Source organism: Saccopteryx bilineata, chromosome 2, assembly GCF_036850765.1.
Source record: "Saccopteryx bilineata isolate mSacBil1 chromosome 2, mSacBil1_pri_phased_curated, whole genome shotgun sequence".
NCBI lineage: Eukaryota > Metazoa > Chordata > Mammalia > Chiroptera > Emballonuridae > Saccopteryx > Saccopteryx bilineata.
Genome location: NC_089491.1, coordinates 273464474 through 273489289, shown reverse-complemented (window position 1 = coordinate 273489289; position 24816 = coordinate 273464474). Strand labels below are relative to the sequence as shown.

General features: G+C 52.6%; 1 protein-coding gene across 1 annotated transcript in view; it reads right to left on the bottom strand.

Annotated features, from left to right (window-relative positions):
• Positions 1–479: 479 nt before the first annotated feature.
• ZNF664 (zinc finger protein 664) overlaps positions 480–24816 on the bottom strand; it is a 110439-nt gene continuing 86102 nt past the window's right edge. The window contains exons 4-5 of the mRNA XM_066260786.1: positions 7071–7159; positions 480–3365 (exon numbers count right to left, since the gene is read on the bottom strand). The gene's annotated coding sequence lies outside the window, so the exon portion shown is untranslated. The remainder of the gene's footprint in view (positions 3366–7070; positions 7160–24816) is intronic.

Sequence of the window (24816 nt, the reverse complement as noted above, 5' to 3'; positions counted from 1 at the left end):
TTAAAAACAGAAAGAGCCTGACGAGGCGGTGGCGCAGTAGAGTGTCAGATGGGCATGCAGAGGACCCAGATTCAAAACCCTGAGGTTGCCGGTTTGAGTGCAGGCTCATCCAGCTTGAGGGCGGGGTCCCTGGCTTGAGCATGGGATCATAGACATGACCCCATGGTTGCTGGCTTGAAGCTCAAGGTCGCTGGCTCGAGCAAGGAGTTACTCAGTCTGCTGAAGGCCCACGGTCAAAGCACATATGAGAATATAATCAATGAACAACTAAGGAGCCGCAACAAAGAATTGATGCTTCTCATCTCTCTCCCTGTCTGTCTGTTCCTATCTGTCCCTCTCTCTGTCTGTCTCTGTCTCTATCACAGAAAAACAAAAAACACAAAGAAAGAAAAATGCTATTGGTTTTTCTCTGATTGTGAAAATGATACTTAGAAATAACACATTGAAAAAATATGGAACGGCAGGAAAAGAAAAAGTGGTACCCAGATGATCTTCCCGAGAGGTTCGTAATTAAATGGTGTGCATCACTCCATTTTAAAATATCATTTACAGACTTTTTAGTAGGAGGTGGATCTTAGGAGAGCCTCTTTCCACAGAGTTCCGACCCCTTGCACGTTTACACATGATGAGTAAACAAGAAAAGAGATTTCTTTCCGGTAAAAACAAATTTCTTTATTTTCATTTTTATTTTCAAAAACCATTAAAAAATTTTAAAATTTTTTAGCCCACCTTTAAGGAATACTGTCCTTCCGCCTCAGGGTCCCAACAGAACCGCCCTGCTGCTGCTGTTTCATCGTCAGGACAACGTGAAGGCAGCCGGGCGGGGGCTGGGGCTCCTTTAGTATTGATTTATTTTGAAATGATTATGAATTGAGATGGAAGTATTCCCCTGAGAGTCTCTAAGGACACTTTTTTTTTTTTTTTTTTTTTTTTTTACAGAGACAGAGAGAGAGTCAGAGAGAGGGATAGACAGGGACAGACAGACAGGAACGGAGAGAGATGAGAAGCATCAATCATCAGTTTTTCTTTGCAACACCTTAGTTGTTCATTGATTGCTTTCTCATATGTGCCTTGGCCGCGGGCCTTCAGCAGACGGAGGAACCCCTTGCTCGAGTCAGCGACCTTGGGTCCAAGCTGGTGAGCTTTTGCTCAAGCCAGATGAGCCCGCGCTCAAGCTGGAGACCTCGGGGTCTGGAACCTGGGTCCTCCGCATCCCAGTCCAACGCTCTATCCACTGTACCACTGCCTGGTCAGGCAGGACACATTTTTGATAGATTCAAATTGAATGCGATATGGTGTCTTTGTTACAGTATTGGGAACATGTTCCCGTATCTTGTATCATCCTAATGGCTCCCTAGTGCCGTTCATCACGAAAACGCGTGTCAGGCGCACAACCAGTCACTAACTGCTGCGCACCCTGGGTTGCTTCCTCTGGTTTGGAACAACTCTTAGGGAGAAATCTTTGTGCGCAGCGATGTCCATGCCTTACAACGCGTTTCCAGATGCGGTACCAGAGCGAGGAAACATTCCAACATTTTGCTGTTTCACCAAATGATCCAGAAACGTCTCTATTTCCCCCTCGTTGTGTATCTAGGGTCCCGTTTTCCTGCACCCTTGCCAAACCTGGGTGTTCAAAGTCACAAGTTTGATTTTGCCAAGTTGAACAACACCACGTTATCTCATTACTCCATATTTGTGGCGTCCGATGATACGGTAGCCACCCGCCAAAGGCGGCCGGGGGCCCTTGAAATGCGCCCGGCGCAACCGAGGGACGGAATTTTAACATCTCTTATTATTTATTTTACATGGAAAGGTTCACAGGTGGCTCATGACTGCTATAGTAGCACAGCTATCTGCAAATACCCAGGCCTGAGACTGAAAAAATAAAGTGAAATAAAAGAGGAATGCCGGAAGATGATTAGACTTGGGAACCTGCTTCCCTGATGTAAATGTCTCCTTTTCTGAGGTCATGTTGCTGTGACAATGTCCCTGTAAGTTCCAACAGCTTCCGAAGATCAAGCACGGTTTGCTTTGAGCTACTGTTGCAGAAAGCGCTCGCTTGGACCTTGTCAACGCCGGCTGCCCGAGTTGGAGCCGGACTCATGATTGCATAAGCAGTTTAAGCCCATTGAGGGAGAAAACAGAACAAAACAAAGCCTGACACGTTTCTAAAAATACACGCCAGCTCCAGTTCAAACAGACCACTGAAAGATCCGGGGGGCGGGGGTGACACCCAAAAGCCGGTTATTGATGGCGTGAAATTCCTGTTTTGCATGAATCTTTCTGATTTTCATTATGGAGGCTGCTTTATTTAAAAAAATTTTTTTATTTATTTCCTTTGAAAGATGCACAATGCTCCAGAGGGGGAACAAAGCTGCATTTTTTTTTCTTCTTCCTTCCTTCCTTCCTTCCTTCCTTCCTTCCTTCCTTCCTTCCTTCCTTTCTTTCTTTCTCTCTCTCTCTTTCTCTCTCTCTCTCTCTTTCTTTCACTGGGCCTGATTTTCTGGGGTTTGGGTTGACGGGTTCATAAGGAATTCCAAGCCAAAGCGAGGGAGGCTCCAATCCCAAGATGTCAGCCTCCGTAGGTTCATTGAAGACACTTCTCCATGGGCCAGGTAATGTGGACGGTGGTGGGAGAGGGCCCCGAGGGGGACAGTGAGATCCGCCCCGGTGCCCCGGCAGGAAGAAATGTTTCTGAAATTGCGTACGGTTGGTTGAAAGGTGGTACTGAGCTTAGGTGTAGTACCTGCTGCTCTCAGTGCCTTTTCACGTCCCTGGTGGAGTTATCCAGGGTTGGTCTAATTTGCTGCGCTGTCCTTTGAAGATAAAAAAGAAGAAGGGGCCGGCAGAGCCAGGTGAAGCAGAAGGGGGGTTGCTCGGGTTCTCAGTTGAACTGGGAGAGATGGTGTTCTGCTTCTGTGCTCTCCGGGGCTGGCAGGCACCCTGGGGTATTGATCTGGACCTCCGGGGACTCATATATAGGAGAGAGGCTAGCGGAAGTGGTGTTGGCGGAGGGGACAGGAATGAACATGGCGTAGCTGAAACTGTCCCGGCTGGCCTGGGTCTGGAAGTGATTGGAGCTGACAGATCTCTGGTGCCAGCCCAGAGAAGCGCTTTCCCTAGGTGTTGTGTGTCCTGCATTGGGCCACTTTCTATAAGGTGACATTCTATGTTGGTCGGGATGGGGGCAATGTCTCCAGAGCAACCCAGGCCAAGCCCCAGGAAGGCAGGGCTCCAGTTCAGGACATGGCTGTTCTGTCCCCAGCCCAGGAAGAGGGCGCATCAGGTGGTGACTTCTTCAGGACCCCGAGCACCCATCCTGTCTCTCTTCTAGAGTAGTTCTGTTAGGTGCTTCATAAGGGGATCTAGAAAATGAAGATTTATTTTTTCAGAGAAGCAGCAGCACCAAGTGCAAATGCCAAAGCATACATATCTAAGCCAGGGTCATAGCAGTAAGATTAATTGGAGAGGATTTACCCTGGTAACTTGCAAAATTTTATACTCTAAGATATTCATATGAAAAATATTCCAGCATGACCTGTGGTGGCCCAGTGGATAAAGTGCCGACCTGGAACACTAAGGTCGCCGGTTTGAAACCCTGGGCTTGCCTGGTCAAGGCACATATGGGAGTTGATGTTTCCTGCTCCTCTTCCCCTTTCTCTCTCTCTTCTCTCTCTAAAAATGAATAAATAAAATCTAAATATATATATATATATTTTCCCCCAGGCCCTGGCTGGATGGTTCAGTGGATAAAGCGTTGTCCCACCACACCAAGGGTACAAGTTTGATCCCCAGTCAGGGATTGTACAAGAAGGAATCAATGAGTGCACAACCATTCTTTACACTGGGCTTCTTCCTCAAGATTCAAAACAACTGCTTAAGCTCCAGCCATCAACTCCTCATTCCAGCCAACAAAGAAGGGACATCAGATTGCCCTGTTCCTTTAAAGATATTCTTTGAAAATTACACATAAATTTTTTCTGCTTGAGTTGTATTGGCTAGAATGTAATCACTTCACCATACCTAGCTGCAAGGGAGGCTGGGAAATGTATTTTCTTTGCTTGTTTGTTTTTTCAGATGGCCATATTTCTAACTAAACATTGGGAATTCTAATACTGGTGGAAGTGCTACTATGTTACTTCTAAGGTGGGGGGGAGTCATACAAGGATGCAGCTTCCACTTGGTTCCCTTTGGATACTTGCGCTTAGAAACCAGCCACCATACTGTAAGGAAGCCCAAGCAGCCACATAGAGGAGCCACAGGTATGTGTTCCAGCTGATAGTTTCAGCTGAGCTTCCAGCCCATAAGCAACATCAACTCACAGACGTGTTGACTGAGTGAGACTTCAGGTTATTTCATTCCTGAGCCATCAAGTCACCTCCAGGCAAGTCTTCCCGGCTGGAGCCCCAGACACCATGAAGCAAAGATAACTTACCTTCCCTTTAATTTTTTTTTTTCATTTTTCCGAAGCTGGAAACGGGGAGGCAGTCAGACAGACTCCCGCATGCGCCTGACTGGGATCCACCCAGCATGCCCACCAGGGGGCGATGCTCTGCCCCTCTGGGGCGTCGCTCTGTTGCATCCAGAGCCATTCTAGCGCCTGAGGCAGAGGCCACAGAGCCATCCTCAGCTCCCAGGCCATCTTTGCTCCAGTGGAGCCTCGGCTGCAGGAGGGGAAGAGAGAGACAGAGAGGAAGGAGAGGGGGAGGGGTGGAGAAGCAGATGGGCGCTTCTCCTGTGTGCCCTGGCTGGGAATCGAACCCGGGACTTCCGCACGCCAGGCAGACGCTCTACCGCTGAGCCAACCGGCCAGGGCCATCCCTTTAATTTCTTGAGCCACTAACTCTGGGGTGGTTTGTTGTACTGCAGAAGTAACTGGCACAGAAGGCTACAGGGTGTGGACATTGTTCTGCAAGCGGGAGAGGGAGCCCAAAGAGCTTTGAGCAGGGGCATACAATGGAAGTGATCACAGCAACCTCTCTCTCCCTCCACACCAGGCCTGCCTCCAGCCCCTCCAAGGGAGGAGGTGCTGCTGTTCTGATGACAAACACTGACCCAGCTAATAAAGTTGACACTAATTCCTTCTCTGAGAGCATGCCCTATGTGTGTGCACCCCTGGGACACCTGTCGACAGAAGAGGTGACTTGCGGAGCACAGTACAGACATTCTCGGTTGGAAAAGGCTTCACTTCTCATCAAGTGATACTGTCGGGGTGTGTTTCGGATGCACACCCGTGGCACGAAGGGCGGGTTTACTGATTTGAGGGAAGAAGCGGATGAGACCACAGTTGCGGACACAATTAACAGGTCATTGCAATACCCAACCAAGAGATTCAGAGTTTCTGAATGTGGGCAGTGTTAGAAAGAAGTTCTGGGCCCTGGCAGGTTGGCTCAGTGGTAGAGCGTCGGCCTGGTGTGCAGAAGTCCCGGATTCGATTCCCGGCCAGGGCACACAGGAGAGGTGCCTATCTGCTTCTCCACCCCTCCCCCTCTCCTTCCTTTCTGTCTCTCTCTTCCCCTCCCGCAGCCGAGGCTCCATTGGAGCAAAGATGGCCCGGAAACTGGGGATGGCTCCATGGCCTTTGCCCCAGGCGCTAGAGTGGCTCTGGTCGCAACAGAGTGACGCCCCGGATGGGCAAAGCATCGCCCCCTGGTGGGTGTGCCGGGTGGATCCCGGTCGGGCGTATGTGGGAGTCTGTCTGACTGTCTCTCCCCGTTTCCGGCTTCAGAAAAATACAAAAGAAAAAAAAAAAAAAAAGAAAGGAGTTCTGAAAAACAATTAGGAGGCAGAATTGGCAGAGTTTGGACATGGACTGAATTGGAGGGTGAGAGGAGGGTGGAGAGTTCAGGGTGATTCTGATAGTTCTGGCTTTTGGTTAAGAGGTTGGTAATGCCACGGGCTGATGAGGACGTTTAGGAAAGTTGATGAGTTTGTTTTGGGGGGTATGTTATGTCCAGTCAATCAGGTGGAGGTATCTAGTGGGTGTGAGTATGTGTGTGAGTGAGCTTGTGTGTGTGTGTGTGTGTGTGTTGGGATTAGATTCTCCATCAGGAGAGGGAGGGGGTCAGATGTTAATATGATGGCCATAGCATGCTGGTCATCGTTCGCTGGAATGCATGAGAGGCTGGAAGGGAAGTGTATGCCACTTCCCAGGGAGACTCAGCTCATGCCGAGGCCGTGAGCGGAATTGGGAAAGTCAGGGATGGGGTGGGAATGGACAGAACAGGCTGTATATTGACTATGGAAGGTTGATTGCAAGAAGGAGCCCGATTCCCTGCCACTCCCCATCCACACCTCCTGGCAAGGTGACCCTACAGCTTCTTGGGAGGTGGGGGTCTATTTCCTCTCCCTTTGATCTGAGCTCAGCCGTGTGACTTGTGCTGGTCCATGGGATGGGACATGGGAGAACTGACGGCCGTAGCCTGCTGGGGCGGAGAGACCATTTGGAACAGAGCCACGTCATCTCGGCCAAGGTCAACCAGCCAGCCCACCAGCTGACTCACTGGCTGCCCACGGATACACAGAGGTCAGTCAGCTAAGCCCCGCCCAAATCAGCAGAATGGCCCAGCTGACCAAGAGGCTTGGGAGGAATCACTGATGAGCGCGCCAAACATTTCAGAACAGTGTGTTATACAGTGTACACCTAACAGTCTCCCCGGGGACCTTGGAAGCAAAAGGACAACCTCACAGAATGTCTAGGAGGGCTGTTCAACCCTGGCACCACTGACATGTGGACTGGGCCATTCTTCATAATGGGGGCTGTCCGGGCATTGGAGCATGTTTAGCAGCAGCCCTGGCCTCTGCCCACTACACGCCAGTAGTAAACACTCTGCCCCCACCCCAGCTGTGACAACCCAAAGTGTCTCCAGACATTGACAAATGTCCCCTGGGGAGAAAAACAATTCACCTGAGCTGAAAACCACTGGGCTAAAGAATTCCCGAGAAAGCCTAAGACTGGCCTGCGCAGAATAGACTGGCAAACCAAGGCTCAGAAGGACCATGCCCGTATTAGTTGCTAAAAGTGCCATGCACTCATTCACACACTCACTGATTCATTCCTTCATTCTTACCTTCCTAAGCAATCATTGCATGCCCGCTATATGCCAGTCACGGTGCCAGGTGCTGGAGCTCCCGGGCCATCTTCCGGGGAACTCATGACCTAGTGGGACACACACACATAAACAAGCGTAAGCCCTGGGAAGGTCAGAGAAGAGGCATTTAATGCCGATTGGTGGGAGGCATTCAGGGCCAACTCCCTGGAGGAGGTGGCTCCTTAGCAGAATTTTAAGAGCTGAGTCAGATGAGTATTTGGGGGTGAATGGGAAGGCACAATGCATAATCGGCTCTACAGGTAATGAATAGGGTATAACCAGTGTAGGGTGAAGGGGGTAAACCAGAGCTGGCAAGTTAAGAACAGGACCCATTCTGTTCCCGGCCACACGTGACTTCCCAGAAGGCAGACATGGATGTTTAAGTCTTTGCAATAGAGCTGAGCTAGGCCCAGGACAGGGCTCTACCCAGATGGCAGGGTTCAGGCAGAGGACTGAGGGAAAAACAAGGCTTCACTGTGGGGAGGCCCGGCCCCACCGTGAAAAGCAACACTGTGCATGGGCTGGGCAGGAGGGGGCTCTGGGCGCCTCCCGGTCCCGTCCCTGGACTCCCTTGATCCGAAAGAACCGCCGCTGTGCTGAAAAGAGCGGCTCCACTCCATCCAGCTTCTACCTAAGGCAGGTAAGCGGAAATAGCATTCCTTCAGCAAATATTGACCAAGGGCTTGTACGCCCAAGGCCCTGTGTTAGGTGTGGCTGAGAATACAGTTTCAGGGCTTATTGGAAAGCAGTAAACTGATAGTGAAGTCTATTCCATGGAAACTTTCAGAAAATATTAATTGCGCGTCGGCTCGGTGCCGGGCACTGTCTTAGGGACAGTGACGTAGAACGAGACAGAAAAGCTTCCCGGCGTGGTGGTGCTTACATTCCAACAACAGGGACAGACAGTGAACCTGTAGATCAACAAACAAGGTCGTCCTTAGGTACTGGTAAGCACTTCCCGGTAGATAATGAAATGGGACAACTAGGTAGAAGGGATTTGAACGCAAGAGTGGGATGGCTGCAGACAGCGTCTCTGTGACAGGTGACAGGTGGCCCAGGTCCAAGGGGCTTTATTCCTTCACTCACTGCGTTTATGGACCGCTGCCCAGGCGCCAGGCATTGGAACATATCGACAAATTAAATCAACAGAGATCCCTCTTTGTACCTTCTTGCACCCCCCCATGCCCCACCCCTCAGCTTCCAGGCCCCCACCCCTGCGCAGCCCTTCCCCCGCACCGCACTGCTTCTCCCGTGGGCCCCCCTCCTGCCTGAAATAATAAACCTCCCCATCCTGCCAGCTCGCTCTTAGGGTCTTGGAAGCTCAACTCAGCCCCTCCTCTGCCCAGGCCCCCCCAACCCCCGACCCAAAATAAAGAAGTGACTTTGTGAATGTTTTGAGGTTGGAAGTATTTGGTGGGTTGGTCTGTCTGAAGGCTGCGTCCATAACCCCCCACTCCCACCCCCCCAACCTTGCGCTTATGAAAAGCCCTGTGTGCGAAGGCCAGGGGAGGGGCGGGCGCTGTCTGAAGGCAGGGCTGCTGGCCCCTCCTCCTCAGAACCCGATGGGTTTACGTGACACCTGAGAAAATAAAGTGGGAGCCGTGCCTGTGGTGTGTGCCGATAAAGGGGACCCGGAGGGGAGATCGGCGAGCGTGCCTCTGACGGGGGACAGAACATTGGACCTTTGTGCTGCGAGCCGAAGCCGACTCCAGAGCAACAAACAGAAACCTCTCTCCCGCTTTGCTGCCGGGAATGCCAGGCGGCCGCCGTGTTTATCCTGGAGCGGAGGCCAAGGGGCCTGCCATCGGGGACTCGGGAAGGGGCAGGCACCTTATCAACCATCTTCCGCGGCATCCTTGGAAAGGATGGGCTACTGTGCAGCCAGGAGGGGAGCAGGCGTGCCCCGCGTTTATGTGGATAAAGCAACCTGAGGAGAAAGCTCCGTGCTAGTGCCTGAGTCATGGCCATGGAACTCTGGGCCTGGACCCTGTGCGGGTGGGTGGCGGGCATGCAGAAGGGGTGGGGAGAGACCCCCTACTCTGGTTCCCATACAGCAAATGCCTATGAGAGGGGTTGACCAGATGGCCCTTTAAGGTTCTGGTGGATGTAGGCCAGGGCAGATGGTGGCTGAGGGTGGCACGGGTGTGGTTAGCTGGGGCTCCATCAAAAAGGGGTCAGTGTCACATGTGGGGAGTGTGGGCTGGATTCTGTGAGGAGAGAGGGCCAGGGACCAAGCAGCAAACCATTCATTCAGTGGCCAGGGATTCTTCCCTTCCAGCAGGTACGCCCCTTGCAATGAGACTGGGGCCATCATCCTTCCCTCCCAGAGGAGGGGTCTTTTTCTCCACCCTCTTGAATTTGGGCTGGACACGCAGCTTGCTTCAACCAACAGGATCTGGAGGAAGTAACATCAGACAGGAGCATAGGCCTTAGGAGTCTATAGCAGTGGTAGTCAACCTGGTCCCTACCGCCCACTAGTGGGCGTTCCAGCTTTCATGGTGGGCGGTAGCGGAGCAACCAAAGTATAAATAAACAGATAGATTTAACTATAGTAAGTTGTTTCATAAAGATTTATTCTACCAAACTTAGCAAAAATATGACATAAAGTACTTGGTAAGTAATTATTACTATATGCTTTAACTGGCTGTAACTCTGCTTTATAAATTTTATAAAGTAAAGTTACTTCCCTACTTTATAAATCTCCATTACTGTGGAACCAGTGGGCGGGTAGAAAATTTTACTACTAACAGAGATACAAAAGTGGGCGGTAGGTATAAAAAGGTTGACTACCCCTGGTCTATAGCTTCCCGTCTCCTTGGAAGGCTTCCCTACGGCTGCCATTCCAGTCTAGTCAACTGGAAGATGGGTGGCCACGTGGAGGAGACCTGAGGCCACCGCCAGCTACTGCTGGACCCGTGATTGAGGCCACCTTGGACTCCCCAGCCCAGCAGGTCATCAGCTCAATGCAGACACTTGAGTGAACTCAAGTGAAACCCGTGAGTAGAACCTCTAGGCCAACCCACAAAACCAAGAAAAGTGCTACGTTTTGGGAGTGTTCTCTTATACCTGGAGAGACCATCTGAGAGTGAAACGCTTCAGAGCTGTGCCATTTGACAGACACATAAGGCGGGCCACCATTGTAATTCTAAAGGTTCTAGTAGTCACACTGAAGAAAGGCAAAAAGAGACGCGTGAGATTCAATAGATGATCAATATGAAAAATGCCAATGGATATTTTACATCCCTTTTCTTCACTGTAAGCCTATGAAATCCGACGTGTACAGCATGTCCTGATTCCAATTAGACATGTGTCAAGGGATCAACCAGCACGTGTGCCTAGTGGCCGCCATATTGGAAACAGCTCGCCATTGGGGAGGTGATTTGGAAGTAATGAGACTAGAGGCAGCACAACAGGTGGGGAGTCCTGAGGCTCAGACAGGAAATGGCAGGGTGTGAACCAGCTGGTTGTCCAGTGGGATGGAGAGAAGGTGGCTCCCCTGACATCCTGGAGTTGGAAGTCAATGGCGATGGTAGGTTGACTGGGGGGATCCCCAAAAGATACACCCACTGAGGAGCCGCATGCTGTGGCCTCATTTGGAGAAAGGATCTTTGCAGACGTGATTAAATTAAGGGTCTAGAGGTGCGATGACCCTGAACTATGTGAGAGCGCCCTAAATCCATCAAGGGGTCCTTATAAGGAGGAGAGGACACAGAGGGGATGGCCATGTGTAGGCAGAGGCAGAGGCCGGTGTGATGCAGCTACAAGCTCATGCATACTAGACCCACCAGAAGCTGGAGGAGGCAGGAAGGAGCCTCCTGGGGAAACCCTGGAGGGGGCGCAGGGGTGCAGCCCTGCCGACACCTTAACCTTGGACTTCTGGCCTCTGGAACTGGGAGAGGATACATACATTTCTGTTGTTAGAAGTCACTGAATCTGTGGAAATTTTTATGGCAGCCCCTCCTGCCCCGGAATCTCATACACTGGCCTCCTAGGTGTGGGTGGCCAGCAGACCCCCCCCCCCAGACTTCAGGGTGGATGAAAGGGTAGACCTAGAACAGGAGCTGGTGGGGGCGGGGCCGTGGAGCTACGAATCAATCAAGTAAAAACAGCTGATGTTTAGCAAACATGGAGTGTACCCAACGCTGTTGAAGTGATTCAACTTCACCCCCTCCACAATGCTACGAGACAGACGCTAATCTCCATTATACAGATGAGAAAACTGAGACACAAAAAGGGTACCGCGCCGAGGGTCACACATCTGATAAATGGGGGATCCTGGATTTGAACTGTGGCCACCGGACGGCTGCGATGCCTCTCCCAAACGTGTTGAGTCCCCAGCAGAGCCAAGGAGTGGACAGCCGTGAGCAGCTCTGGAGAGGGAGGAAGAATGAACCAGAGGCAAGCAGTCCAGGACAACGTTACCAACGTTTACATTGAAACCCTTGAGGTGGATGAACTGTCCATCATTTTTCTGCGCCCCCGCCCCCACCCCTACCCAGAAGTCCCCGCTGAACGACGGAGGCACCGCGCAGGACCTGGGGGGACATCCCAAGCGGCCCAGCAGAAGCCAACGCAGTCAGCAGGCACCGGCTGCATTTTTCCACTTGCAGAACGCCGCCCGCTCCCCGGCTTGGCTCCCTCCAGGAAATCCTGTTTGTGCTATTTTGGGGAAATTGATGGCTTTTTTTCTCTGAGCCTTCCAGAAGCCCAACAGATGGTCCCAGATCTGCACGCTGCGTTTCCAGGGTGGTGCCCGAGACGCTCCCGATGGTTCTTGCTACTGTGTCAGGCATTTCAAGCACATGTGTTGCTTCAACAAATATTTACTGGAAGCCCTCTGTACGCAACGGACTGCGCGAGGTGTCGGGAGATGAGTCAACGTAGACGCACTGAGCAGGTCCTCTGTGCCAGCGCACATGGGAGCCTGGAGCTGGCGGACCGCAGGAGAGACCCAGGGCCGTTTTCAAGGGTCTGCACTCAAGAGCGCTCCATGCCGGGCACACACGCATGCACAACCTCGGGACGTTTCTGCATACGCGAGCCCAGACCCCAAGCCATAACCTTGAAAGCCTGAAAGTGGAGAAAACGTTGCTGAAAAAACGAGACTATTTGCCTTTGTGTGAGGAGGTTGTGCGTGTTTCATACAAAGAAACTGCGGGCTTATCTCAAGCCAGTCGGAGACCCAACTCCTGCCTCCTCCCAGGAGGAAAAGAGGGGGGAGGCAGGCGGGAGCCACCATGCACGGGCTGTTTGGGGCAGAAGAGACTGTTTCTGCGCCCAGGGAAACTGCATTCTAAACAAGGCGCCAAGAGAATCCAAGAAGGGACGCCAAACATATTCCATGGCAGGAGAGGCACAGACCCCGCACGGCATCTGTCGTCATCGTTGGCTGTTTGCGCCATGTCCACCGTGGTTCCTGTGGCTACCGCTGGTGTTCAGCAGTGAGAGAGCTAGCTGGTTCTGAGTCCCGCAGACCCAATCCCACAAGGGAAGTACAGGTGATTTCACATAAAGGAGTGCTCTCACTGGGCCTCAGTTTTCCCATCTGTGAAATGGGGGTGGTGATGGCGCCAACCTCACAGGGTTGGGGTAGGGTTGAATGAGATGAGGCATGTGTCCCCGCACACGGCAAGGCCTCCACTGGGGTTACACTTGGACTGGTCAAGACTGAGGAAGGCAGCCTCTTTCTCCCCATGGAGTCCATCCGGGGTCCAGCTTCCTGGGACTTCCGATCGCACTTCAGAAGCAGAGCGAGCTGGTGGTCTAAGGTTAATGGCTCCTAGATGCATGGAACAGACCATTGCCTTTGTCAAATGTCCGGATCCACGGTGTCCTACCTCCTGTCCACCAGCATGTTGGGCGTGGTTAGGCAGAAGGGGGGGGGGAGCAAGGCTGTGCCTGCCACGCCCTGTCTGCGCACACCCAGGCCGGTTCTGACCCTTTTCCCCGCCTGCCTCTCAGCCAGGCTGGCGCTGGAGAAACCAGAAGGTTCTCTGAGTTTGTGGCTCTCCTTTGAGAAAGTCCCGAAGGATTTTTTTTCATGCAATATCTTAGATTTATTTTTAGGGTTTTTCCCCCCAAAGCACTTAAAAACATTTTTTTGTTTTTTATTATAAAAAATTCCAAGCATAGAGAAAAGGAAAAATACATCTACTACCCAGAATGTCAATGATCGTTAACATGTTAAGATTTTGCCACCTCCCTCCCTCTCTCCCTCTCCCTCCCTCTCCCTCTTCCTCTCTCTCTCTCCACTTTAAAGTAAATGATAGATACTGTGGCACTTGAACTCTCAACACTGGACATGTCTCTTCAAGAAGAAAGGACATTTCCCCACATATCACTCGTAACTGAATTAATAACAATGCCCTCGTATCATCTAAGATCTAGTTCACAGCCAAGTCCCTGAACTCCCACAAACTCTCTCTGCCCAAAGGACCCTGACGCTGAGTCTACACAGCAGACGTGGCCTCTAAGAAGGCTCCTCAGCCACCGAGGCTAATTCTGGGTCTGAGTTTAGTCTGGGTAACAAAGCACTGTCCACAAGGGCCGACACTGCCAAATAATGACAGACCACACACACCACACCACACCGCCCGGAGTCTTGGGAGCGAGGACGGGGAGAATTCTTCCGCTTGTCCTTTATGACTTGAGTTTCTGGGAAACCCATGTCGGCACAGGCCTCAGCCCAACCCACTGGCTAGGAAACCAGACCCCTCGTTCCTGTTTCCTATTAGGAAGGTAGAGTCCACACTAAGTGGTACTTTTCTCTCCCTGCCCCCTAAGAATCCTAACAAAATTCTTCGGTTATTGACTTTCTCTTCTGTGGCTGAACTCCCTAAACTCGCCACACCCCTTCTCCAAGTGCTCTTGCCAAGTGGCTGTTCCCCAAGCCCACTGCGTGAGAGCAGCAGCCTCAGCGCGCACACCCACGCGCATGCACACACACAGAGAACGCACCGGCCCCACCATCAAGGACAAATGGAAACTCAGGCTCCCTTCTCCAACTCTGCCCCCTCCAAGAACTCCCCGGCTTCTGATAAGCACCCCTCACCCTGTCCCCCTCCACCACAGGGAAGGTTGCAGCTGGCCAGCCTCTGCTTATAAACCAGCTGAGCCCGCATTCCCCAGCCAGCTGGCCAAGGGGCGGCCAAGCTGCCGAGCCGAGCCGGGGAAGAGGAGGGATCCTGGGTTTCACTGCCCTCAGTGGGCTCCCCTCAGCTTCTGCCCCCTCCCTGGCCCCCTGCCCCCGCCAGCCCACTGAAAACGAGAGAGAGAATGGTTAGCCCTTAGGGGCAACCGAAGTCCTCTAAATGACGACATAAAGCTGGGGGACAAAAAGCTGGGGGCGGTGCGGAGGGATGAAGACAGGTTGGGGGGTGCGGGGGAGGGAGACAGGCTGGGGAGGGGGTGCAGGGGAGGGAGACAGGCTGGGGAGGGGGTGTAGGGGAGGGAGACAGGCTGGGGAGGGGGACAGGCTGGGGAGGGGGTGTAGGGAGTGGAGAGGCGTAGGGGTTTAAGAGAAGGTCTGGGCCCAACGAAGGGAAAGAAACTTGAGTCGACATTATTTTTTTAATGGGAATTTGATTCAAAACAGTAAGGATCTTTTTATAAACCCACAGGCTGCGGAGGCAGATGCTGCAGAGAGTAGCGCAGGCGCACGTGCGATGGGCAGAACCAGAACGGGGAAGTGCAGCCGGGACTTTATGGGGCTCCTAATAGTCCCGTGTCCGCAGCAGGTATGCTATTGAATCATTCAGCTCTTGTGGGGCGAACAACCACGCAGGGCAGCCACCCGAGAGAAGGGTCGATCGCGGGCGGACGGACGGATGGACAGACTGGAAGTATTCCCGGCCATTCCCTAAACCGAGCCACACGCAGCCCTGACATCTCCACGCGGGCCTGGCCCGGTTTCCGGAGGCTGGAGCGCATGGGCGCCCGTGGGCTGCAAAGCCGGCACTGCATGGGCAGTAATGAGGTCTGCTGAGCACTGAACGTGCACGGGGCCCGTGACCTTGGCTCTGAGCTTGGGAACCCAGAAGCGAAAGGGAAACTGAGGTTCAGGCTCCCAGAGAACCTATAACTCGGTTGGTGGGGGCGGGTGGGTGGGGGCATTGAAGTAACACAGCTGATTCTCATTACTCGTGGTCGTTCTGTTCCATAAAATCACCGCGAACCCTGAATTTGCAAATTCTGAGCCGCCACCACTCCTGGGGGTGGAGGGGAGGGTGGTGGTACACGGGGTGAGGTTCCGGCCAGCCTCTCGGGTCGCAAAGTTTTCATCAGCCAACCGATACAATGTGGTTCTGTTTAAAGACACCTTATTTAATAGACATTACTGATCCATTAACCTTGAGCTCACCATCCCTCAGGCCTGAACAAAGTTTATCGGACAGACACGCGTGTTTTCTCCACAAGGCCTATCACAAAAATGCGAGAAACGTGACAGTGGAGGGCTGCTTGTCCCTTGTACGCGACGTCACGAGATGGCTGCGAGTGGTCCTATTTGACCTCAACCTCCAGGAACAGGCCCGTCCCACAACTTTGCACGCCTTTTCAAATGACTCAGAAAGTGCCACGGGTATGGGTTTGGGGGGTAAAATAAATGTTAGTGAGTCGGGGAATTTGCAAGTATGGAAACAACAGATGATGAGGACTGATTCCTACTCAGCATTTCTGTTATAGAGGGTCCCCAACACACCCCTGCCCGCAGACGGCTTTGCAGGGCCAAGCCAGGGTCCTCAGAAAAGGACAGACAGGCTGGGAACAGAGCAGTGCCCGGGACCTTTTGCAAAACTCAGCTCAGCCCACAGGACTCGGGGCCTGGATTGTAAATGTTTTCTCAAGGTTAGCGCACGTGGGCCACTGTCTCTCCTGTCCTGATGAAATCTAAGCCGTGGACGTGAATTGGTTTGAGCAGCAGGCCAATGCGAGCTTGCCCTGCAAATTCTTGACCCACTGGGCCTCTGTCTGCTCCTCTCACAAATGGGTACAAGTAATACCACAAAAGTGGGTGTTGGGAGTAGCACAGGGCTTGCTGAATGGTGGTTGCTGCTGGGGTCATTATTACTACCCTCAGGCTGCTATTATTATAGTTATCATTTTATTATTATTATTAACACCATCATCAGTATTTACCACCTGGACCAAGCATCTGGCCTCCAACCTGTGACAATCTTTGATGGCGAGGGCAGAGCTAGGTTTGAGGGAGTGTGACGCTTCTCCAATTTCAGAGGAGGTTTTTAAAGTTAAAAAATTATATACAAAATTGCTAATTAAATATAAGATCCAGGGTCTTCCTGGGGGTTGTGTGGGTGAGAAGCCTGCAACTGAAGCCCCGTTACTTCCGAAGTAAATCCACCTGTCTGGGTCTTCTACCAGTATGCAAACTAAGTCCTTTGTCGTGTATGTCTCTCTTAATTCATCAATTAAAATAATTAAATGTGTCATTTTATTTCCTACTCGGTGCCAAGCATAGCAGTGATCAAGACAAAGACTCTGCTCTTGTGGGAGAGGCCTTCTGGAGGTGTGGGAGGGACTGGATATAAACATGTAAACTAGTAAATACTGCGGAAGGTGAGGGGACAGATGGGAGGGGCCTGTCATTGGTGCACAGCTCAGGGCAGACTCAGAACTGAGATTTTCAAGATGAGAAAGAACAAGTCCTGTAGAGTCCTAAGGAAAGAACTTCTGGGCAAAGAGAACAGGAAGTGAAAGGACAAGTGTTGTGCATTCAAGGAACAGCAAAGCTGGTGACCTGGAGTGAGTGACACAAGACAAACTTGAAGAGGCAGGCAGGGGCAGATCAGGGAGGGCTTCAGAGACCCTCTGAAAAGAGTCTGCACTTGATTCCAACAGCACAGGGAAGCCAGTGGGAGATTTTAAACAGGGGTTGATAATGATTTACATTGTATGAAAAATCATTCTGCCTTCTGTGAGTAGAATAGATTGTGGGGGAGAGGGGGCAAAGAGGAAAAGCAGCAAGGAGACCCCTGAGTGCCCTCTTCTGGGGTCGGCAGTGTGAAGGCAGGTCCGGGAGGGCTGGGACGCAGGCATGGGGCAATTCTCAGGGACACCTCCCGCCCACCACTACCACATGGCCAGCAGCACATGACTAGCTCAAGAGGGTCCAGGGTCTGTAGCTGGAAGTACGCCCTCAGGCGTTGTTCCTGCTTTGTTCTTCTGGGAACAAAGGAAAGAGAGACTACACAGGACTTGGCCAGCCAGGCCTGTGGGAAGCAAGAATGATGGCCAGGAGCAAGGTGTCAGCACTGCCTTCCTGGGCGGGGGTTTCATTACCTGCCTGCGATGGGTTTTTGGCAGTGGGCAGGCTGCTGTTGTAAGGGCACGAGTCCCACTTCACCAGAGTGGGGCGGGAGGGGAGAGGGTGCCGCGGTGTGTTTTGCTTTCACTAGGCACGGAGCCTCGAGATGTGCCGAGGCTGTGGAATTAATTACAGCCAATTACCCTGCATATAATGCTCAGGTTCTCACTTGCTGAGAGCCTCTCAGACGTGGAAAAACTCACAATTCACAGACCGGCAGTTTTGAAAAGGCTTCCTCCCACCCATCTCGCCCGCCTGGCCTCCTACGAGTTCACCTGTTAACTCTAATAACCCTCTTTAAATAAAGATGGCCTTCCTAAAAACTCCTTGTCTAAAGTTTGTTGTTGTTTTCCCCAGATACGGATTATTGCAATTAACATGTGAAAATAAGTTTCAGAGCAGCTTAAGTTAAATTGGTGCTCTGTGTGCACCTCCCTGGAGCTGCGCATACCAACAAATGACCCACATCCTCGGAAGGGACCTAAGTCACAAAAATACATAAGAGATGCATGGTGGCTGTCAGGTCACTGCAAAGTGATCGTAGTAACAAAAACACTGTCATCTGCAAATAATGATACATCTGCCCTCCTTTCCATTGCATCGCCCCCTTTTTCATATTCGTGTCTTATTGCTTTGGCTTATTTAAATTATGCAGCCCATTAAATAATGCAGCAGGACAGGCACGCTTGCCTTGCTTGTGATTTTTAACGGACCGTCCCCCCTCGGCATGTAGACAGCTGTTTTCTCAGAGTGTCCCCCGCACGCCCTTCCTCTGAGCATATGCATTCTCCTTGTCTGCTTAGGGCCCCAACCTGAGGGTCTCATTTAACTTCAAATTGCCTCCATCAAGTCCCTTTCTCCATAGTTAGTCACACTGGAGGCTAAGGCTTCAACCTACAAATTGGGGGGTCTCTTTGTGCCTTCCCTTTTGTTCCCTCCACTTTCCACAAATGATGGCCTGCTGTTCCCATCCGGCATTGTATATGTCGTGTTCTACCTGGGAACTCTTTCCATCCCAATATAACAGAAATGTTTCTGGTGTTTCGATGGAGCATGGTTCATGGAACCTTTCTGAACAACCTCGAGCCCCTCCCCGACGTCCGGCGGCGACAGGTCAGCGGCCCTGGGTGGCCCTGTTGATGTCATTTCACGCCTGTGCCTCTCTCCGTGGGAGCGAGTCCCAGGAGGGGGCGACCGCTGTTGTAATGTTGACAGACGTACTGCTCATAAAAAGTAGGGGCTACTTTATCGCTTTATGTTCATTTTGAAGTATCCCCTACTTTTTGTGAGCAGTGTATTAACAAACTGCCCCTGCCCCCGGGAGTGGTCGAAGCCCCCGACACCCCACCTCGCCAACAGGACACTTTCGCTCTTCCGGTCTGCCCCAGCCCAGTGGTGCAAACGCGGCGTTCCCGTCTAGCTTCAATCTGCCTTTCTCTGATGACGGCGGAGGCCGGGAACCTTTGCGCAAACGTACGGGCGGTTTGAGCAGTGTTTCCCGTCCTTCTGCAGAGTCTCCCCGCGTCCCGTGCCCCTTTCCCCGGGTGTCACTGTCTTCCAACGGATCTGTCCGAGGCGCTGACCTAAATAAAGCAGGATGTCACCTTCTGTTCGCGGCCAGACCATTTCCCAGCTTCCGTGGAGTCTTCATTCCAGGTTTCGCCCTGGCTGCTTCTTCAGGAACATCTGCCACCCACTGCCTGACCCTCACCTCCGCATCTTACGACCATCTACCTCTTCGTGTGTTCTTCCCTGAGGAGCGCTTCTGGAACTTAACTGTAGACAGGGTGCTTTCAGCGACAGGTTGGTGGGAAATCCTCCTACAAGCAATGTAAACATCAGAAGATGCACTGTCTCTCACAGCAAGCTGGCCAGAGGGAGACGGCTCCAGGATTTGGCAACACAACCCCTTGAACCAAGTTCTCTCCTCCTTTCTTCTCCACCATAGTTGCTGGACAGAGGGTGGCGTCACGTGCAGACAAGACTGTGTCCAGTGGAAGAGAGAAGCTGCTCTCCTCACGGGGCGAGAGGACCCTTCCACACGAGTCCCCAGTGGAGGCCACCTTGTGAGTCACTGGCCAGCTGGGCATCCACAACCAGACCTGAGCCAATCACTGACCAAGGGGAATGAAAGAGATCCCCCCCTCACCATGGTTGGATTAAATCAACCAAGATTAACCTCCTGGGGCCAAGCAGGGGCCAGTGCCTTCCCCCCCAGAAGGCACGGGGCTCCTGGGATGATGAACCACTAACAGCACGGAAGAAAGAGGTGGGGGGATGGCTGTCAGTCAGCAGCCCCCACATTCTCCCACACACTCTGACGTCACTGATCCAGTTTCCTCCTGTTTCCATTGTTTCTGTGTCCAACACCAGGGTCGATCCTCCGGGTCTATTTTCAATTCCTACGACCTTTCTAGACAAGCCCAGCCCCCTTTGTACTCTCATCTCATTCTCACCTTCTTTTGTAAAACTTTCTGCAATTCTCTCCTGTTTCCTGTAGCAACTCTTTTCAAAAGTGGGTATTTCTTCTTAGCAAAGTTCCCCCACCTTTGCTACTGCGGGAGAATTTCATAAAATATGAGGGTTAGGTTCCGGTGGTTTCTGGGAGCTCCCAGTGCACCCGCATCGCTATGAGAACTCCAGGGTCGCTCTGCAGACCTGAGCCACGGCCATCGAGCCCCGGCCTGCGACCACATCCCCTGTGTCTGGCAGCTGTGTGTGGAGGATACCACCAGCATCCTCCGCCGCCCCCGCTGCCTGGCTGCTGGACGACTTGGAGGGAAATTTATTCACAGATAATTTGAAACAGTCTGAAGTCCTTCCAATGCCAGAGAGAGTGCATGAAAAAACCCATCCGCCCCTGAGAGCCACGTTCCCACTGCTCTTCCTGTCCTTGCCGTTCCCTTCTTCCCATGTGATACCCTAGAAGTCACATCCATCCATCCATCTACCCTCCCATCCACCCCCCTCGCTTGCTAGGGGCCAGACTCCCTGCTGGGAACTCTGAGGAATGAACAGGAAAAGGAGGTCCCCATGGGGGGGAAAGCTGTGGCACGTCTGTGGCAGCTCCGAGAATGTGCAGCTGGTGGTGGGGGCTGCCCCGTCTCTGAGCTGGCCCCATCCTCCAGGGGAGGCTATGCAGGGCGGAAGCCATCCCTGCTGCTCCGCTGGGCGCCGCCATTCCCACTCTCCCCCCTGGGCCGTGATGGAGAGGAGCCCTCACTCCTGGTTGTCACAACTGCCATGATTCTTCATGATTGTTCCCGAGTGATAAGGGCAAAGCCCGTTTCCTGGACCCCACGTGCGTTGAGGGTTTTGTTTCTCAGCCGTGCAGTGCAGCCTCCCCCTGCCCCCTGTGTTTGTCTGTCTGTCTGTCTGGCTGGCTGGCTGATGAAGGGAAGGGAAGGGAAGGGAAGGGAAGGGAAGGGGAGGGGAGGGGAGGGGAGGGGAGGGGAGGGAAGGGAAGGGAAGGGAAGGGAAGGGAAGGGAAGGGAAGGGAAGGGAAGGGAAGGGAAGGGAAGGGAAGGGAAGAAGGACAAGCAAGCAGGGTCATTGTTTTTCTCCGCCTGAGTCCACAGCTGGTTCCCATTCCAGGATCCGTGCCTGTCAGCATAACCAACTACTGATGCTGCCACAGGCAAAGCTGGCGGTATTTTGTTCCATTAAAAAAAAAATCTCAAACACAAGCCCCCAAACACACCCTCTCTCCCCCCACCAAGGCATCCTGAGCCCACATGCACACAATCCCAAGGGCGGTCACCAGGACAGCATGCGTGTCCACGGCAGTGCGGGCTCCTCGCTGGTCTGTGCTCCTGGCAGAGTCCCCGCCAGCTAGCCCCCACTGCTGCGTGGGGGGTCTCTCCCTTTCCCCTTCCTGTTCCCTGTTGGAATATTCTCCAAGGCCGTTCCCTTCGGTCGTAGAATCAGCACTGCTGACCTTGAGGTTGGTGAACGTCCCATTGGAGCTGACCGCTCGGACACACGCTCCTCAGGAACCAGTTGAGGGGAGTGACAGCCTCGAGCCAGCCGGCTGGTCACCCTGTCTGCTCTGTAGCCAGGCCCTCAGCCCGGGACCCCCCCCCCGTCCCCCCAGGGTGGCACCAGAGGCTAAGGCTGGGAGGCAGGACTGGTGTGGGTCTGGCACAGCTAAGCTCATGGCCCAGGCTGCCTGACCAGTGTGTGTGATCCGCAGTTGGATGAGGATGATTTTGCTTGATAATTTCAAAGCAATGTCTTTCATTTTCGTCCCAGCAACAACGAATGCCCTTTCAGGAGAATTGATCAAGTGTGGGATCCAGAAAGCTTTCAGCAACCATTTTTCTTTGTCTTCAATGGTGGGTTTTCCAGTGTTTTATTGTTGTTGTTCCAAAGGTCATTACCTTATTTTCTTCTATATCCTTACGAGATCACTACCAGAGGCTAAATGCTTTGGTGTCTCCCCCAAATTCCCATGTTGAAGCTCCTAGCTCCCCGATGTGGTTGGATTAGGAGAAGGGAGAAGAGGCCTTTGGAAGGTGATTCGGGTTAGATGAGGTCTTGGGAGTGAAGCTCTCAGGATGGGACTGGTGGGCTTATAAAAGGAAGAGAGAAATCTCTCTCTCTCCCTCTCTCTCTCTCTCTCTCTCTGCCTCTGTCTCTCTCTCTCTCTCTTTCCAGAGCCTCCCCATCCCCCCGAGTGCAGGTCACATGAGCACACGACTGAAACGCAGCCGTTGACAAGCCAGAAAGCAGACCCTCCCGGGCACGGAACCTGCTGGCCCCTGATCTTGGACGTCCAGCCCCCAGAACGGTGAGAATCCTATCTGTTGTTGAGATCACCCGGTCCACAGTATCTTGTTACAATACATAGCGGCTCAACTTGGTTGGAATGACCATTTTGTTTTCATGTCACAGGTGGGGAAACTGAGGCCTGGAGCAGTTACCGGCTCACCCAAGCATATGTCACCGTTTATCATTAGAGCCAAAAAAAGAAACTCAGGCTCCCAGTACCTCTCACAGGCTCGTTTCCCTGGACCGCCACAGCTCAACCCCTGTGAGAGCCCACTGAGTGAAGAAAACAACCCCACCCCACCCCTGCAACAGGAGAGAAAGACCAGCGCTCCAGGGTCCTAGGAGCTCCAACCAGCACTTCTCCCATCCGCTCTCATTTCCTGCCATTCAGGACTCAGAAGATCAGGGAGGTTGAGTGATTGGCCCAAAGTCACACAGCTAAGCAAGCAAGAGGGCTGGGATTTGAACCTGGGCTGTCTGATGTTGAAGCTAACCATTTTTCCCTGAACCACCAGAGCCCACTGAGGCGGATGGATTTGGGAGGAAGGAGACAAAAGAAGTGAGTAGTAGAAAAATAGGCGGCCCAAATAAAACTCATCGCTAAGATCGAGAGCTTCGCCTGCGGTCACGCCTACTGCAGAGCCTAGTGGGAATTCCCCACACCGCCCAGTTTTAGAACAGACCCCACACATTTCTGACACGCTTTCCTGCAGGACTAGTTCTGCAAGGGTGCCCACCGCCACCAGGCCTAGGGAAGGACAGAATTCTTGGGGTTTCATTCCAGGGTGACTGGTTCTCAAAGGGGGGTGCTCGTACGTTTGTTTGGGTAAAACAGCAATCTGAGATGTTGATTACTTCAGCTTTTTGTTATAAAGTGTGCAATGGCGACTCATTCCTTCAGGCAGACCTTATCGTCCACATCTGACAGTTGGAGAATCAAAGCTCACAGGCATTCTGGTGGCTCAACCAAGCTGAGCTTCGACCCTCAGAAGACTCAGGGGACCTCTTCCTCTAAGAGATGCTACAGGGTCTGGGCATGGCCAGCTTCCTATGATCATTGCTTCAGAAATGCTTTGTATCATTTCTGTCCCAACAGAAAGCTGTCATGCTCACCCTGGAAGGGAGGCTGTGGACTGAAATTTAGGACCGGGAGAGGTCCCATCTCCAAATGCAGGCCGCAGTAATTGGGGCGTTCGGGCCCTGGGAGGGAGCAAGCATGGCGGGAGACAGAAGAGTGGCCTCTGAAGACTCCTGCACACTGGGCCCCAGAAACTGTGACCGTGTGGCCGTGCCCCGCAAAGGGGACTTCGCAGATGAGACTCTGCTGAGGACCTTCAGGTGGGCAGGTTGTCCTGATTATGTGGATGGGGCCCAGTGTGACCACCAGAGTCCTGATCTTAGGGGTTCGGGAGGTCAGAGTCAAAGAAGGAGATGTGGTAACAAAAGCAGAGGTCAGAGTGATGTGGTCCTGAGCCAAGGACTGCTAGCAGCCTCTAGAAGCTCAAGCCTACGAATGGACTGCCCCCCCCCCCCCCCCCCCCCGCAGAACTTCCAGAAGGAACACAGCCCTGCTGACAACCTCGACTATAGCCCCATAAGACCCATGTTGGTCTTCTGGCCTCCAGAACTGTACAATGACAATTCCATGCTGCTTGGCATTTCTAAGTTTGTGGAAGTCTGTTTCACCAGCACTAGGAACTCACACACGTGGCACTGCAGGTAGAACTCAACCACGTTCTCCCGTGGCTGGGACTCCCTGGTACAGAGTCAGTCAACCCGCAAAGGAGGTCACCAGCCTCAGCCACATCCAATGACATGGCAAGCCCCACCTTGGGCTTCAGGGTCCAGGTGCTTCCCATCGGATTCAGTGGGGTCACAGTCAAAGCAGCAACGCTGGGGGAGACATCGTCCTAGACCCACAAGCTCGGTCTTGAGGCCGGAAATCAATCATTTCCCCCTCAGCAATGGCTTCAGTCCATTTCATATGAATCTTTACGAGAAAATATTCCCCGCCATACCCCCCTCACCCCACCCCACCCTCTGTTTCTCCACGAATGTGGCAAGCTTTCGGTCCAGGAAACAAACAAAAATACAAATAAATAAAAGTATCCCACGCTTTCAGAACATAAGAAAAAATTAATGAAACCCATATGTTCACCGCACGTTAAGAGCTGAACACGACTCAAAACGTAGCCGGGGATGCAGACCGGAATGCAAAGCGTTCTGGGGGTAAGGAATCCTGCCACAACAGACGGCCGGCCAGCCGAGGGCTGTGCTTTGGAAGGCGCTCCAGAAACATGGACGGAGCCCGACCGAGTGGCCAACAGAGGCACACGGGAAAGTCTGTGGGGTTTCCAGGGAAGGTAAGAATAAAAAATTCAGGGTTGCTTCTTGGTTCTCAGCAACCCTGGGGCTAGACACACAGCACCGGGGTAGCTCTAACATCAGGAGGTACAGCAGTGGACTGGGGGCTGGCAAGTGGACGCAGTGGAACTGGTTCTCCAAGTACAGAGAGAACAGGACGGTTCCTGCAGAAAGCCGGCTGGGAAGAGGCCTACGGAGGCCCCGGGGGCGGGGGATTCTCTCTGGAAGGGACATCGCCAGGGGGCTCATTCTTCTACTCCTCAACAAGAC